Below are 18,860 nucleotides of genomic sequence, written 5' to 3'. Positions count from 1 at the left end.
ATGTGGTTTCTACCTTTGACTCGTGTGTCGCCTTAAGAGAGATCATGCCAGATACAAGGCTGTGGTATATCAGGCCATGATTGCCGTTGAAGATGGCACATCTCCCAATATTTGGCTGGCCTCTTTGAAAAATTAAGAGTTCGCCCTAGGTCAATTGGCAGTTGTAGTCACACAGATCCACGGTATCCAGAGATGGGCAACTTTCCTTGTGCACAGACCAACCTAAGACACGGGGCCTGGAGGTGATAGGTAAGGCTGTGACACTAGAGGATCGACCTAAGACAGGAGCCGTGGTCGATGGACAGATTTGCCCAGCCCTAGTCCAGCATCATATTATTAAACAAAAAAGGGGGAGATGTAGTAAGCCAACTCTAAGATGGCGCCAGGTTCCAGGTGTGCCGTTGTCATAAACAACATCAGCACAGGTGTAAGCCCGAATCTGGTGCCAACCCTTCCTGAGCAGGTGCATGCAAATTAGGTGCCAGCAGACTGACCAATCCCAGGGGGCCACGGAGCCTTCTACTGTGCTGGGGTGCATATAAGCAGTCCTTCCTGGGTGCCCGGAGGTCCCTGTAGCAGCATTGAGGCATTCCTGCAATAAAGGCTGTTGAGAAGAATCCGACTGTGTTGTGTCTTCCTTGCCGGCCGAGGTGGGCACAACACTGGAAGATACCTGTTTGTGGGTATATAGCAAACTAATTAGAAGTTCCAGGGAAAGGCAGCCAAAACCTTTGAAAAACATACAGTCATATCTACAAGAGCAAACTTAAGAAACTGAGTTTGTGAGTCTACTCTGCCTTTCAGAACTATCAAAATGAAACTAATAGTCTTTCATATAAAGCCATGGAAATCTTACTCATGGAATCAAAGGTTATTTGCATGTTAGGATGTAATAATAGTAGACATAATGTGTAGCAGAAGATCAACACCAATGCATTTTGTCACTATTTCTACATTTTATATCAGCCTGAAAAGAAGTGACATTAACCCTAAGTGCTAATGTCTTTCAACAATAAGCATTTTATTCCTTAATGCATTAGTGGGAAACAAAAAAGTTCTTTCTTGAATTTACAAATGTGCTGCGGAACACTGCCTCTGAGAGCATGGCTGTGGCCATCTGCATCAGAGCAACTGACTGTCCACACGAATGCCTTCCAAGGGCAGCCCTGTTGCTGTTTCCCCATAGGAGGGATGCGGTGGCTCTTAGACCTTTATCTGAGACTCTAGGCACTTGTTCCTGAACTGCTTTCCCAGAGGTACACGATTCTACCCTACTGATCAGGGTCTCGGAAAGTGCTAGCACATAGAGATAGAAAATTAGCTGAAAGGGGCTGCTGCTTTTGCAGCTATGAGGAAGCCAACAAGCACGCTATGTATAATATTTTGGAAATGTAAGCTGTTTGGAGGTCACCCATGCTCTTATAAATAACCAACCCCTTACTGATACTCCTATAAGTGATAATAATAAACCCACTTGTTCACCAAGCTGGACTTGGGTAGAATGGTTCCTCTGGTCTGTCACTGGTACTCTATACTGAGGCATTTATTCATGTCTCCCTTGGAAAAGTCAACATGACAAATTGAAGAATATTTAAGTACATTATTACTTTGTTCTGTTCCTTATGCCCTATAAATAATCATTCTGATAGAGGGGAGATAGAATAATCTGAAGGTACTGATGTTTCATGGCAGCCAGTTTAAACTGGCATTAAAATGGGCTATAATCCCTTACAGTGCATAAGTTCCTTTGCACTGTGTGTGTGTTGTACAGGTATGTGTACACTTGTGTGAGATTCTGTGCAGAAGCCCAAAGTTGATGCTGGTGCCTTCTTCAATCTTTCTCTATTTATCAACAAATGATCTTTCACTGAAACCAGAGCTTGCCGTTTCCAACTAATCTAGCTAGTTAGTTTGCCCTGAGGATTCCCTGTCTCTGCCTCCCCACTGCTGGGATTACAAGCACCTGCTGTGTCTGCCTGGCTCTCACAAGGAATCTGAACTCTGGCTCTTATGCTGGCATGATAATCACTTTTTCCACTGAGTCCTTGACAGTTTATTGCAATGTGTTCTGGCACTTCCTGAGGCTGCTGCCACTCCACTGCATATTATTGGCTGGAGAACTTGGGAAGTCACCCTCTGAGCCGGTTTCTGTCTATTGCATAGTAGAAGAACCACAGGAAATTCAAAAATATCAAGCATGCAAAACACCATCTTTTTGTTTAGTTTCAGCATCTGATAAGCTTGAGCCTCTATTTTGATTATCCATGATCCCTGAGCCTTCTATTCCCATTAGTCTATGTTTAAACTGTGGGGTGTTTTAAAAATCACACCTCTATTATAATCTACAAAATCTTTAGAAAAAATATAAAAAAATAATTACACATTGCCAAACAGTATAATTTTTCTTAATTAGCCACATTATTATTCAAGCCAGTTTGTCTGGGTTCTTTTTTTTTTTTAAACACTCCATATTTTATCCCCACCCACCCTGATCCACCCTAAAACTGTTCCACATTTCATACCTCCTCCCCACCCTCCATCCCACCTGACCTCTAAATTCCCTGGGGCCTCGAGTCTCTTGAGGGTTAGGTGTATCATCTCTGAATGAACACAAACCCAAAGTCCTTTACTGTATGGTGTTGGGGACCTCATATCAGCTGGTGTATGCTGTCTGTTTGGTGGTCCAGTGTTTGAGAGATCTTGGGGTCCAGATTAATTGAGACTGCTGGTCCTCCTACAAGATCGCCCTTCTCCTCAGCTTTTTTCAGCCTTCTGTAATTCAACAACAGGGGTCGGCAGCTTCTGCCCATTGGTTGGGTGCAAATATCTGCATCTGACTCTTTAAGCTGCTTGCTGGATCTTTTGAAGGACAGTCATGATAGGTCCCTTTTTGTGAGCACACCATAGCCTCAGTAATAGTGTCAGGCCTTGGGACCTCCCCTTGAGCTGGATCCCACTTTGGGCCTGTCGCTGGACCTTCTTTTCCTCAGGCTCCTCTCCATTTCCATCACTTTAATTCTTTCAGACAGGAATAATTATGGGTCAGAGTTTTGACTGTGGGTTGGCCCCCCCCATCCCTCACTTGATGTCCTGTCTTCCTGTTGGACGTGGCTTTATAAGTTCCCTCTCCCTACTGTCAGGCATTTCATCTAAGGTCCCTCCCTTTGAATCCTGAGAGTTTCTCACCTCCTAAGTCTCTGGTGCATTCTGGAGGGTCCCCCCAACCTCCAATCTCCTGAGGTTGCCTGTTTCCATTCTTTCTGCTGGTTTTCTGGGTTCTTCATACTAAACATAGACTAGAAGAAGACATTGGGCTTCCACAGCCCCAAGAGATAAATGCTAAGCTGTTGGCTTAGTGGGCTGTCTTACTGTGCCTACTGGAAGCACCAATGGCTGTGACTTCCATACAAGTAAAAGGCTCCAGGCAGAAATCCATGTTAATAGAATTGTCCTATAAACCAAACATCCTTAGACAGTCCTTTAGTTAATGCCATAAATCATTTGGTTCTGTAACTAAATCATCATCATCATCTCACAGCTGGTCCCTGCAATCACTTGTACTTGTAAGTCCTACAAATAACCTAATAGTGGTCAAGCCACCAGAGTTTGTACCATGCTGCAGGCTTTCTTGCTTTTGCTGTCGTGGCTGTCACATCTGTCCATACAGATACTCTAAAACAGCCTTTAAACCTCTATTTTCAGCTATAGAGTGTGACATGTTATTTCTGTTTGGCTTTTGTTTGGGGTTCCCCCATCCCTTTGGAGACCAAATTGTTATATGCCTCATAGGTTGGCCCCAAAGAACTCATGATCCTCCTGACTCAACCTGGAATTGTAATAGGTGTGAACCTTGTTCTCTTGGGGGTGGGGGGTGACAAGGCTGGGAAATCAAACTCAAGATCTTGCACATGCTAGGCAAGGGCTCTGTTATTGACCTATATCCTTAGCCTGTAGTGGCACATTCTTTACAAACCAGAATCTTCTACAAAGACCTTTCCCATTGGCTTTATTAAGAGCACCAGCTATGCTTGTGTGAGGCAGTGCACTTGTTTTTCCTCACAAATATAGCACTGTATTGGTTCTTCGTCATAACACCTGGTGGCTAAAAATTCTAAAGTGGACTCTGTAAGCCCTTCTCAGCAATAGTCTTGTCCACAGCTCTGAAAGCTCTGACCTTTGCCTCAGTCTTCCTTCTCACATTATAAATAAAGTAACATTTCTTATATTTTAATGGTGAAAAATAAAAGACTACAAATTTTAATACCTAGCGTTCTAGTTTCATTTCTGTTGTAACAAAATACCCTGAGAAAAAGTAAGAGGGGCAGTGGGGAAGCAACAGGGAGAGGGTTTCCTTGGCTTCCAGTTCCAAGCTACAGTTATCATCGCAGGAAAGTCAAGGCCCATCACATTATCGCAGGGACGTCAAGAGCAGAGAGAACAAACACATAGTTCCTTGCTTGCTTGTTCCCTTCAAACTCAACTCAATTTTTCTACTTGGATAGTCTAGGACCCAGCCCATGAAACGGTGTCACAAGATAGTGGGCACGGGAGGCTGAGACAGGAGGATAATGGGACAAAAGGACACAAGGACAAAAACAACAGGAGGAAAGAAAGGTGAAGAGATCCCAGTAGATTTCTAAACAGAGAGAATGGGAAACTAGTGAAGAAAACAGCTCAGAGTAAGAGAAACAGACAAAATGAGCCAATTGGGAGGGAGCTGTGGAGTGGGCTCAGCCAGCACGTGTGTGCAACTGTCCGGACTGGAATTTGAACCCTAATGCCTATGTGAAAGCTGGGCACTATGGCACATATCTATAATCCCAATACTCAAAGGGCAGAATACAGGCAGATCCCTGGGATTCATAGGCAACCCTGGGTCAGATAAATAAATAGAAATCAGGACATGGTAAGAGAAAGAATTAGACACAGTTCTTAAGAAAAAGACAAATATACAAAAGCAATCATAGGATGCTGCCTGGTCTTTGAATCTATGCTACCTATGCAATAATATCAATGGAAGCATCGACCATATACTCAGCCAAAGGAAATTAGCTAATTGGATGAATTGGGGAAGCACAGACAGGGGCAGAGTTTGGAGACCAATTTCCCTTACTAAATATGACCTGAATTTCGAGACTTACTTGTGCCAAACCAAAAAAAGTGCAGACAACCGAGTGTAACGTTGGGGAGTGGATCATAGCAAGCACCACAGCTTCTCTCTCCTTCTCTCTTATACCCCGTGATGTGGGAAAGCACGTTGCTGTGTCATGAGCCCTAGTGGAGAGGCCAAGAAGTGAAGGAAGTCAACACCCTTGTGAGTGAGCCATCTGACAGCCTCCACCCTCAGGCAAGCCTTCAAGCGTTCACACCCAAAGCCAGAATCACCAACTGTAATGGTTAATTGTGGCTTGGCTGAATTAACACCTACCAGAATAATGAAGCAAAACCTTGGCATTAGCCTACAATGGTGTCCACAGACAATTAGATCATGAGGTCTCTGACCTAATCAAGAGTAATCCTTCTGTGGGTTCATAACATGATAATTTTTGGAGGGTGGTCAAGAGTTAGAACCTTTGGAAGAGGCAAGTTATCGGGGCTGTCCTGGGGATATGTCTTGCCCTGGCCCCTTCCTGGATCAGATTTCTCTATCCTACCTTAAAAGAATTAAAAAACCTTCTACCACCTGAGTGCTTCCTGAGTGCACTGTGCCAGCCAACAGTAGACTGAATCCCTGAAACAGTGAGCTGAAGACAAATCCTTCCTCCCTTTACATGTTCCTGTCAGGTACTTGGGTACAGTGACAAACATAGTACATTTAGAATAAATATTTTAAAACATTTTAGCATTCATCAATCTATTTATTCACTCATTCATTTAGATCATGTGTGTTTGCATGTGCGTGTGCATGTATGTGAAGGTATATGTGCAAACAACAGAGGACCACTTGCAGGAGTCATTGTGGGTCTCCCTTCTCCTCAGAGGCCCTGGGGGTTCAGACAACCGACAAATAGACCACTGCAGTGAGAAAACTCTACTGTTTCAGGAATAGGTACAGAAGGGCTTTAGGAGTACAGGTGGAAGGCTAATACAGTGCCTAATTATCATGTGGGAGGGAAGCCAGAACAGGACTTGTTCCGTGAGTTCAGCAGCTCTGTATGAGGTCATTCTTCAGATAAGGCCAGACACCTGTGTTCAGGGACACTCTCCAGACAAAGTCAGCCAGAGAAAGGGAAGCCCTTCTGATAAAGGGAGTCCTCCACACCATGGGGACTGCAACTTTAATAGCAGGGTTCCCCAAAAGTCATCAGTTGGTTCTCTCCTACAATGTGGGCTCTGGGGATTATGCCTCAAACTCCTCAGGCATAGAAACTAGGAGGTAATAAATGCTTGTTGTTTCAAGCCATTGTATTTTGAGGTAATTTGCTAAGTGACAGCACATTAAAAACATAAACTTTTAAACTGGTAAATAAGAACTATACTATAGGTATACAAAGGGAGTTTGGAATCAAATTACTTAAAAAAAGAAAGGAAGGAAGGAAAAAAGGAAACACGTTTCATTGAAGATTCCTAGTGTAGACATGAAGAAGGGAAAAGTCTGCTGTGTTTCACTAAAAAGGTTCTGTTGCTAATTTGTCTTTTTAAAAGTGTTTATTTATTCATTTTACATATATTGGTATTTTGCCCACCAAAACTTATAATATGTCTGTGCAACACATGAATGAACTATAGACAGTGGTGAGCTGCCATGTGGGTGCTGGGAATTGAATCTATGTCTCCTGGAAGAGTAGCCAGTGCTCTTGGCCACCAAGCCATGACTCCAGTCCTCATAGTCTGTCTTTTAAAAATGTGTTGTGGACATTTCATTCATTTTCTGTTGTGAAAAGTTGTCAGTCTACATGTGTTAAAACTTTAAAAATCTGATTATACACATTCAGACACATACAAATATATCTGAGACAGTGTTTCACTACATTTGGCCTGGAATTCACTGTGTAAACCAGGCTGGCCTCAAACTCAGAGATCTCCTGCCTCTGCCTACTGAGTGCTAGGATTAAGGGTATGCATGGCATTTAATATATCTAACCACATGTGTATTCAAATATATGATGTGTGTCCTCTTATAGACATTCACATATACATATCTATATAAATATAACATTTGGAAATGTAGTTTTGGAAAAACTTTAAATACCTGGGAAAATATAATTAATACAGAATTAGAGCAAAGGTTAAAAGCGATTTTCACCTATTATAAATCTTGTATTGTTTACTTGGAAATACACATGCAAAGTGAGTAGTCAATGACACAATCTAAATGCCACGACCCTGTAAAAAAGCTCCTCATAGCCAGCATATGTGTTTGATCGTAGCCCTCGGAAGGCAGATCTCTGAATTCAAGGCCACCCTAGTGTACAGTGTGAGTTCTAGGACAGCCAGGGCTACCCAGAAAAACCTTGTCTCAAAAAGAAACAAACAAACAAACAAAAAGATAGGAAATTAAAGTTCCTCATATTGTGGGTAGAACCCCCAAACATAAAATTATTTTGTTACTACTTTTATGGATCAAAATGTAAATACCTGTGTTTTCTGATGATCTTAGGCATCCCCTATGAAAGGGTATTTACTGAGACCCACGGTACTAGGACTAAAGTTATATACAGTTTTGTGCTGCTATGTAGGTGCTGTGAATTGAACCCAGGATCTACAGAAGAACACCATTGCTTTTAACGAAAAGCCATCTCTCCAGTCTACTGTGTGCTTCTTCAATGTGATCTTCCTACCATTGTTGTGAATATTCAAGAGCTGTAATCTCAAAATTGTTTTGGACAATCTTGTCCCTGTCCTCACAGAATTTTCTTGTTGAAAAATCTAAGTAACTGAGCCAAATTATTATGTGAAACGGTCTCTTTTTCTTCTTCTGAAAGGGTTGTTTGCCATCCCCCCCAAAGGGGTCATGACCCACAGGTTAGGAACCATTGATCAAAAGGATCTAACAGCTCCAGGGACAATTTTTCTATAGGAAAAAAATGTGCTCAGTACACTTCCAGAGAGCAGCAAGCTGGGCAGTAATTAGAATACCACCTGCAGACGTTAAGGAAGAATTATTTTGGTTAAAAGAAAAGAGCTAATTATAATCAAGAAGATACAAACAATACAGGAAGGATAGTAAATCACCTTTTCTAAAAAGATATGTTACATCATAACAGACAGGAGCACTGCCTGAGGTCCATACTGCTGGTATTTGGACACCCAACTTTGCTATGGACAGCTCGGATGCCCTTGGCTTCTATGTTTCTCTACACTGTCTTCTCTAAAATGGGATGGCAGTGGGACCTACCCAAGAGGCCTACCTCCTAAACAGCTCAAATGAGTTAGTTAACAGACACAGAGCCCTTGACACAGCACCTGGCCAGAGGAAATACAGTGCAGGCATTAATAAAAAGGATGTTGTAAGCACTGTTGGCAACAAGAGATTGTGAATGAAATCTGCCACTCTAACATAGTCAAAGTACTAAAGTAGTAAAGCACTTTCCTAGCTTGTGCAAGGCTCTGGATTTTTACCTAGCCCTGCACATACAGAATGCAGCCATGCCGTACCATGAATTGGCTCAAACTACATCATACTTAAAGAGCATGGTTGTTTGTTTTTAGCATATTTTGGCATGTTGTTATTGCCATTATTATTAGAGGCATCACAGAATACCGTTAGGAATTCAGATTATTGAGCTGAAGAGTCAGCTCAGCTGTTAAAAAGCACATAAACTGTTCTTCAGAGTGCCTTAGTTCAGTCATTCCTAACCTCCCAGATCTCCAGCTCCAGTGAATCTGATGCTCTCTTCTGGTCTCCACAGGCAATTGCCCTCACATACACATACCCAACAACACACACATGATTTTAAAATAACCATCATGAGTCTTTCTTTTTTTTAAAATTAGGTATTTATTTCATTTAAATTTCCAATGCTATCCCAAAAGTCCCCCACACGCTCCCTCACCCACTCATTCCCACTTCTTGGCCCTGGTGTTCCCCTGTACTGAGGCAGATAAGAGTTTGCACAACCAATGGGCCTCTCTTTCCACTGATGGCCGACTAGGCCATCTTCTGATACATATGCAGCTAGAGACACGAGCTCTGGGGGTACTGGTTAGTTCATATTATTGTTCCACCTATAGGGTTGCAGACCCCTTTAGCTCCTTGGGTACTTTCTCTAGCTCCTCCATTGGGGGCCCTGTGATCCATCCAGTAGCTGACTGTGAGCATCCACTTCTGTGTTTGCTAGGCCCTGGCATAGTCTCACAAGAGACAGCTACATCTGGGTCCTTTCGATAAAATCTTGCTAGTGTATGCAATGGTGTCAGCGTTTGGAGGCTGATTATGGGATGGATCCCCGGATATGGCAGTCTCTAGATGGTCCATCCTTTCATCTCAGCTCCAAACTGTGTCTCTGTAACTCCTTCCATGGGTGTTTTGTTCCCAATTCTAAGAAGGGGCAGATTCTAAGCCAAGTGTGATTGTATAGGATTATAATTCAAGCACTCAGGATGGGGAAGAGGAAGAATCTCAAGTTCAAATTAGTCTGAAATATATAGAGGGCCTCTCTCAAAAAGCTGTAGATGTAGCTCACTGGTAAACAATTGCCTAGAAGAATGAATGCCTTGGGTTTGGTCTCAAGCAAAAAGAGCAAGAGTCAGAAGCACAGAATAGGACACAGAGAAAGGAACTTCAGATTCTCGAATTTACAACTCTGCATTCAAATTTTAACTGTTCGGCTTACATACTGTGTGACTCTGATGTCCACAAAATTAAAAGGAATGCAAACTTAATCACTGAGTTGTTTGGCTGAATGAAATAACATAAAGAAGGTAAAAAATGTTAACTACTATTATTTATTTATGAAGCTGTAGAACCAGCCTCCTAACCCGGCATTTGGTGGCAGAAAATTGCATTAAGAGTGATATTCTCTCGCTATTTGGCCATCACTCCCGCCTCATCTTGGTCTGCAAAAATCACAAACCAAGCAATAGATTCATTGGGCTACATAATCCTTTCTATACTAATTGTTTTTCAAGAAACAAACCAAAGGCTAGGAATAAAGATACACACCTGTGAGCCCAGTACTTGGAAGGGTGGAGGAAGGAGAATTAGGAGTTCAGTCACCCTCTATTACAAAGCAAGTTTGAGGTCAGCCTAGACCACATGAGGTCCTGAAAGAGGGGAACAGAAGGTGAGGGAATGGGGGAGGGGAAGAGGGAAGAGATTTCAGGTGCTATTTATCACCATGACTTTTTGTTGCATAAGTAGTGGGCCCAGTAATGTTTCCTGTCATTTCTTTAATCAAATAAACTTAACTATAATTGTAGAAATATAAAAAGCTGGCCTAAGTCATCAAAAATAGATTCTCAACAAATCTTGATACCAGTGCCAAGTGTCTATTTTTATATATCTATCACTAAATATTTTATGGAGATTGAACCCACATCCTCAAGCATGCTAAGCAAGAGCTCTCTTAAAAGTCTCATCACAACCTTGGGCACAAACTCTGTGGATGGTTCCACAGTCCCCAGAGGACTCTCCACACTGCAGGCACCCTAGCACACCCAAGATCTTGGGATCACTGGTGAGTGGAATGCAACATCTACTGCAAAACAACCAGGAGGGGCCTGTGCCAGCAGGAACAGGGACACAGGAAACCGGCCCAAACAGCTGCTTGGGTTTGTTCGGGTGGGTGCCAGCCCCTTTCCACATTGGGCATGACTCTCCACACCACAGGCACCCTAGATCTTAGGATCACTGAGGAGAGTCGGCCTCCAGAGAGGGCTCTGACAGTGGGACTCAGGTGAGAATGCTATCTTGTATCCCGGGTCTCTCAGAGACAAGTCCTCAGAGGAGAGTGTGTAGGCCGCAGAAGCAACAAAGCTTCTTGGACAGGGTTCCTTCAGGCCTTCATCTTCAGCAAGGAGGTGAATCTGAGCTCCAGATCTCTGTGTACCTTCCCTGCAAGAGGAGAGCTTGGATGCAGAGAGTGCTCTGACCACTGAGACTCAGGAGAGAGTTGGACTCCCAGAAGTGGTGACTGACAGAGGCTAACAAAATCATGGGAGGAACAAGCTCCAGCCTAGAACATCTAGAATAGCTAGAACATCTAACACCAGAGATTACCAGATGGCAAAAGGCAAACGTAAGAATCTTACTAACAGAAACCAAGACCACTCGGCACCATCAGAACCCAATACAACCACCATAGCGAGTTCTGGATACCCCAACACACCCAAAAATCAAAATTCGGTTTAAAATCATATCTCATGATGCTGGTAGAGGACTTTAAGAAGGGCATTAATAACTCACTTAAAGAAATACAGGAGAACACTGCTAAACAGGTAGAAGTCCTTAAAGAGGAAGCACAAAAAATTCCTTAAAGAATTACAGGAAAACACAACCAAACAGGTCATGGAATTGAACAAAACCATCCAAGATCTAAAAATGGAAGTAGAAACAATAAAGAAAACTCAAAGGGAGACAACTCTGGAGATAGAAATCCTAGGAAAGAAATCTGGAACCATAGATGCGAGCATCAGCAACAGAATACAAGAAATGGAAGAGAGAATCTCAGGTGCAGAAGATTCCATAGAAAACATGGACACAACAATCAAAGAAAATTCAAAATGCAAAAAGATCCTAACCCAAAACATCTAAGAAATCCAGGACACAATGAGAAGACCAAACCTAAGGTTAGTTAATAGGTATAGATGAGAATGAAGGTTTTTCAACTTAAAGGGCCAGTAAATATCTTCAACAAAATTTTAGAAGAAAACTTCCCTAACCTAAAGAAAGATATGCCTATGAACATACAAGAAGCCTACAGAACTCCAAATAGACTGGACCAGAAAAAAAATTCCTCCTGACACATAATAATCAGAACAACAAATGCACTAAATAAACATAGAATACTAAAAGCAGTAAGGGAAAAAGGTCAAGTAACATATAAGGGTAGACCTATTAAATTACACCAGACTTCTCATGAGATACAATGAAAGCCAGAAGATCCTAGACAGATGTTATACAGATCCTAAGAGAACACCAATGCCAGCCCAGGCTACTATACCCAGCAAAACTCTCAATTACTATAGATAAAGAAACCAAAACATTTCATGACAAAACCAAATTCACACAATGTTTTTCCACGAACCCAGCCCTTCAAAGGATAACAAAGGAAAAACTCCAACACAAGGAGGGAAACTATGCCCTAGAAAAAGCAAGAAAGTAATCCTTCAACAAACCTAAAAGAAGATAGCCACAAGAACAGAATCCCAACTCTAACACCAAAATTAAGAGGAAGCAACACTTACTTTTCCTTAATATTTCTCAATATCAATGGGCTCAATTCCCCAATAAAAAGACATAGACTAACAGACTGGCTACATAAACAGGACCCAACATTTTGCTGCATACAGGAAACCCACCTCAGGGAAAAAGACAGACACTACCTCAGAGTGAAAGGCTGGAAAACAATTTTCCAAACAAACGGTCTGAAGAAACAAGCTGTAGTAGCCATTCTAATATTGAATAAAAGTGACTTCCAACCCAAAGTTATGAAAAAAGACAAGGAGGGGCACTTCATACTCATCAAAGTTAAAATCTTCCAAGATGAACTCTCAATTCTGAATATCTATGATCCAAAAGCAAGGGCAGCCACATTCATTAAGGAAACTTGAGTAAAGCTCAAAGCACAAATTACACCTCACACAATAATAGTGGGAGATTTCAACACCCCACTCTCATCAATAGACAGATCCTGGAAACAAAAACTAAACAGAGACACATTGAAACTAACAGAAGTTATAAAACAAATGGATTTAACAGATATCTACATAACATTTTATCCTAAAACAAAAGGATATACCTTCTTCTCAGCACCTCATGATACTTCTCCAAAATTGACTATATAATTGGTCACAAAACAGGCCTCAACAGATACAAAAATATAAATTATCCCATGCATCCTATCTGATCACCACGGACTAAGGATGATCTTCAATAACAACATAAATAATAGAAAGCCAACTTTCATGTGGAAGCTGAACAACACTCTCTCTACTCAATGATTCCTTGGTTAAGGAAAAAATAAAGAAAGAGATTAAAGACTTTTTAGAGTTTAATGAAAATGAAGCCACAGCATATCCAATCTTATGGGACACAATGAAAGCATTCCTAAGAGGAAAACTCATAGCTCTCTGAATGCCGCCAAAAAGAAACTACAGAGAGCATACACTAGCAGCTTGACAGCACACCTAGAACCTCTAGAATGAAAGGAAGCAAATTCACCCAAGAGGAGTAGATAGCAGGAAATAATCAAACTTAGGGCTGAAATCAACCAAGTGGAAACAAAAAGAACTATACAAAGAATCAACCAAACCAGGACCTGGTTCTTTGAGAAAATCAACAAGATAGATAAACCCTTAGCCAGACTAACTAGAGGGCACAGGGTCAGTATCCTAATTAACAAAATCAGAAATGAAAAAGGAGACATAACAACAGAACCTGAGGAAATACAAAACATCATCAGATCCTACTACAAAAGGCTATACTCAACAAAACTGGAAAATCTGGTTGAAATGGACAATTGTCTAGACAGATACCAGGTACCAAAGTTAAACCAGGATCAGATTAATGATCTAAACAGTCCCATTTCCCCTAAAGAAATAGAAGCAGTCATTAATAGTCCAACCAGAAAAAAAAAAAAAAAAAAAAAAAAGCCCAGGACCAGATGAGTTTAGTGCAGAGTTCTATCAGACCTTCAAAAAAGACCTAATTCTAATTCTCCTCAAACTATTCCAAAAAATAGAAACAGAAGGTACTCTACCCAATTCATTCTATGAAGCCACAATTACTCTGATACCTAAATCACATAAAGACCCAACAAAGAAAAAGAACTTCAGACCAGTTTCCCTTATGAATATTGATGCAAAAATACTCAATAAAATTCTTGCAAACAGAATCCGGGAACACATCAAAACAATCATCCATCCTGACCAAGTAGGTTTCATTCCAGGGATGCAGGATGTTTTAATATATGGCAATCCATCAACATAATCCACTATATAAACAAACTCAAAGAAAAAAAACCACATGATCATCTCGTTAGATGCTGAGAAAACATTTGATAAAATCCAACACCCAATCATGATAAAAGTCTTGGAAAGATCAGGAATTCAAGGCCCATACCTAAACATGATAAAAGCAATATACAGCAAACCAGTAGCCAACATCAAATTCAATGGCGAAACACATGAAGCAATCCCACTAAAATCAGGGACTAGACAAGGCTGCCCACTTTCTCTCTACCTATTCAATATAGTACTTGAAGTCCTAGCCAGAGGAATTAGAAAACAAAAGGAGATCAAGAGGATACAAATTGGAAAGAAAGAAGTCAAAATATCACTTTTTGCAGATGATATGATAGTATATATAAGTGACCCTAAAAACTCCACCAGGGAACTCCTAAACCTGATAAACAGCTTCAGTGCAGTAGCTGGATATAAAATTAACTCAAACAAATCAGTGGCTTTTCTCTACACAAAGGATAAACAGGATGAGAAAGAAATTAGGGAAACAACACCCTTCTCAATAGTCACAAATAATATAAAATATCTTGGCGTGACTCTAACTAAGGAAGTGAAAGAGCTGTATGATAAGAACTTCAAGTCTCTGAAGAAAGAAATGGAAGAAGATCTCAGAAGATGAAAAGATCTCACATGCTCATGGATTGACAGGATTAATATACTAAAAATGGCTATCTTGCCGAAAGCAGTGTACAGATTCAATGCAATCCCCATCAAAATTCCAACTCAATTCTTCACACAGTTAGAAAGGGCAATTTGCAAATTCACCTGGAATAACAAAAAACCTATGGTAGCAAAAACTCTTCTCAACAATAAAACAATCACCATGCCTGACCTAAAGCTATACTACAGAGCAATTGTGATTAAAAACTGCACAGTACTGGTACAGCAATAGACAGGTAGATCAATGGAATAGAATTGAAGACCCAGAAATGAACCCACACACCTATGGTCACTTGATCTTTGACAAAGGAGCTAAAACCATCCAGAGGAAAAAAGACAGCATTTTCAACAAATGGTACTGGCTCAACTGGCAGTTATCATGTAGAAGAATGCAAATTGATCCATTCTTATCTCCCTGTACAAAGCTCAAGTCTAAGTTGATCAAAGAACTCCACATAAAACCAGAGACACTGAAATTTATAGAGGAGAAAGTGGTGAAAGCCTCGAAGATGTGGGCACAGGGGAAAAATTCCTGAACAGAACAGCAATGGCTTGTGCTGTAATATTGAGAATCGACCATTGGGACCTCATAAAATTGCAAAGTGTCTATAAGGCAAAACACACTATCAATAAGACAAAAAAGCCACCAACAGATTGGGAAAGGATCTTTACCAATCCTAAATCAGATAGGGGAATAATATCCAATATATAAAAAAACCTCAAGAAGCTGAAAATCAAATAACCCCATTAAAAAATGGGATACAGAGCTAAACAATGAATTCTCAACTGAGGAATACCAAATGGCTGAGAAGCACCTGAAAAAAATGTTCAACATCCTTAATCATCAGGGAAATGCAAATCAAAACAACCTTGAGATTCCACCTCACACCAGTCAGAATGGCTAAAATCAAAAATTCAGGTGACAGCAGATGTTGGCAAGGATGTGATAAAAGAGGAACACTCCTCCATTGCTAGTGGGATTGCAAGCTGGTACAACCACTCTGGAAGTCAGTCTGGCGGTTCCTCCAAAAATTGGACATAGTACTACCGGAGGATTCAGCAATACCTCTCCTGGGCACCCAGAAGATGTTCCGACCTGTAATAAAGACACATGCTCCACTATGTTCATAGTAGCCTTACTTATAATAGCCAGAAGTTGGAAAGAACCCAGATGTCCCTCAACAGAGAAATGGATACAGAAAATGTGGTACATTTACACAATGGAGTACTAAACAGCTATTTAAAACATTGAATTTATGAAATTCTTAGGTAAATGGATGGATCTGGAGGATATCATCCTGAGTGACGTAACCCAATCACAAAATAACTGACATGATACGCACTCTCTGATAAGTGGATATTAGCCCAGAAACTTAGAATACCCAAGATACAATTTGCAAAACACATGAAATTCAAGAAGAAGGAAGACCAAAGTGTGGATACTTTGTTCCTCCTTAGGATGGGGAACAAAATACCTATGGAAGGAGTTACAGAGACAAAGTTTGGAGCTGAGATGGAAAGAAGGACCATCCAGAGAATGCCCCACCCAGGGGTCCATCCCATAAACAGCCATCAAACCCAGACACTATTGCATATGCCAGAAAGATTTTGTTGACAGGACCGTGATATAGCTTTCTCTTGTGAGGCTATGCCAGTGCCTAACAAATACAGAATTGATGCTCACAGTCATCTATTGGATTGAACATAGGACCCCTGATGGAGGAGCTAGAGAAAGTAACCAAGGAGCTGAAGGGGTCTGCAACCCTATAGGAGGAACAGCAATATGAACTAACTAGTACCCCCAGAGCTCGTGTCTCTAGCTGCATATGTAGCAGAAGATGGCCTAGTTGGCCATCACTGGGAGGAGAGGCCCTTCCTTGGTCTTGCGAAAATTATATGCCCCAGTACAGGGAAATACCAGGACCAGGAAGAGTGAGTGGGTGGGTTGGGGAGCAGGGCAGGGGGAGGGTATAGGGGACTTTCGGGATAGCATTTGAAATGTAAATGAAGAAAATATCTAAAAAAATAAATAAATACATTTTTTAAAAAGTCTCATCACTTTGTAAACATTCTTTAAAGAGTAATTTTTAATTATAAATTGGGGCAGGCGCTTAGTTTGTATTTCTATTGCTGCAATGAACACCGTGACCAAAAAACAAGTTGGGAAGGAAAGGGTTTACTCAGCTTACATTTCCAGATCATGGTTCATCACTGCAGGAAGTCAGGGCAGGAACTCAAGCAGGGCTGGTGGAACCAGTAGGCAGGAACTCACACAGAAGCCATGGAGGGGTGCTGCTTACTGGCTTGCTTTCCCTCAATTGCTTAGCTTGCTTTCTTGTAGTACCCAGGACCACCAGTCCAGGGATGGCACCACCCACAACGGTCCCTCCCATCCTTGACCACTAATTGAGAAAATGCCTTACAGCTGGATTTCATGGAGGCATTTCCTCAACTGAGGCTCACTCTTGTGTGATGACTCTAGCTTGAGTCAATTTGACACACAAAACCAGTCAGTACAGGGAGGTGGGAAGGATGGATACAGAACTGTGTTGGAATTTTGATGGGGATTGCATTGAATCTGTACATTGCTTTTGGTAGGGTGGGCATTTTTACAATGTTAATCCTACCAATCCATGCGCATGACACATCTTTCCATCTTTTAAGATCTTCTTCAACAGGGATTGTAGTTTTTTTCAGGGATTTGTAGTTCTTATATCAGATTTTTCACTTGCTTGATAAGAGTTACACCAATATATTTTATATTATCTGTGGCTATTGTGAAGGGTGTTGTTTTCCCAATTTCTTTCTCAACCTGTTTATCATTTGTGTAAAGGAAGGCTACTAATTTTTTTTTTAGTTAATTTTATATCCTGACACTTTGCTGGAGTTGTTTATCAGCTGTAGGCATTCTCTGGTGAAATTTGGAGGGTCACTTTTGTATACTATCATATCATCTGAAAGTAGTGATGTCCTGACTTTATCCTTTTCAATTTATATCCCCTTAATCTCCTTTTGTTATCTAATTACTCTGGCTAGAATTTTGAGTACTATATTGAATAGATAGGAGGAGAGTGGGCGGCCTTGTCTTCCTGTCCCTGGTTTTGGTGGGATTGCTTCTAGTTTCTCTCCATTTAATTTGATTTTGGCTGTTGGTTTGCTATATATTGCTTTCAGTATGTTTAGTATGTGCCATGAATTCCTGATCTCTCTAAGATTTTTAACATGAAGGGGTGTTGTATTTTGTCAAAGGCTTTTTCAGCATCTAATGAGAAGATCATGTGGCTTTTTTCCTTGAGTTTGTTTATATAGTGTATTATGTTGATGGATTTTCTTATATTGAACCATCCCTGCATCTCTGGGATGAAACCTACTTGATCATGGTGAATGACAGTTTTGATGTTGTCTTAGTCAGGGTTTTTATTCCTGCACAAACATCATGACCAAGAAGCAAGTTCAGCTTACACTTCCACATTGCTGTTCATCACTAAAGGAAGTCAAGACTTAAACTCAAGCAGGTCAGGAGGCAGGAGCTGATGCAGAGGCCATGGAGGAATGTTCCTTACTGGCTTGCTCAGCCTGCTCTCTTATAGAACCAAGACTACCAGCCTAGAGATGGCACCACCCACAATGGGCTCTCCCTGCCTTAATCACTAATTGAGAAAATGCCTTACAGCTGGATCTCCTGGATAACTGATAACTCCAGCAGATGTGTTCCTGCATTTGGTTTTTGAGAATACTGAGTATTTATACACTGATATTCATAAGTGAGGTTGGTCTAACGTTCTCTTTCTTTGTTGGATCTTTGTGTGGTTTAGGTATCAGAGTAATTGTGGCTTCATAGAATGAATTAGGTAGTGTTTCTTCTGTTTCTATTTTATAGAATGGTTGAGGAGTATTGGTATTAGTTCTTCTTTAAAGGTCTGGTAGAATTCTGTACTAAAATCATCCGGCCCTGAGCTTTTTTTGGTTGGGAGGTTTTGATGACTATTTCTATTTCCTTAGGGGTTATGGGACTGTTTAGATCATTTTTTTAAAAGATTTATTTATTATATGTAAGTACATTGTAGCTGTCTTCA

The 18,860-nt window shown here is 41.0% G+C and overlaps 1 long non-coding RNA gene across 1 annotated transcript in view; it reads right to left on the bottom strand.

Moving 5' to 3' along the window:
• Positions 1 to 236: 236 nt before the first annotated feature.
• The window catches only part of Gm42221, a 40,383-nt gene continuing 21,759 nt past the window's right edge, over positions 237 to 18,860 (bottom strand). The window contains exons 3-4 of the long non-coding RNA XR_880864.3: positions 5,142 to 5,274; positions 237 to 673 (exon numbers count right to left, since the gene is read on the bottom strand). This is a non-coding gene — a long non-coding RNA (predicted gene, 42221). The remainder of the gene's footprint in view (positions 674 to 5,141; positions 5,275 to 18,860) is intronic.

Source organism: Mus musculus, chromosome 5, assembly GCF_000001635.26.
Source record: "Mus musculus strain C57BL/6J chromosome 5, GRCm38.p6 C57BL/6J".
Classification (NCBI taxonomy): Eukaryota; Metazoa; Chordata; class Mammalia; order Rodentia; family Muridae; genus Mus; species Mus musculus.
Note: the sequence above shows the minus strand (reverse complement) of the source record. Positions and strands in the feature narration are given on the sequence as shown.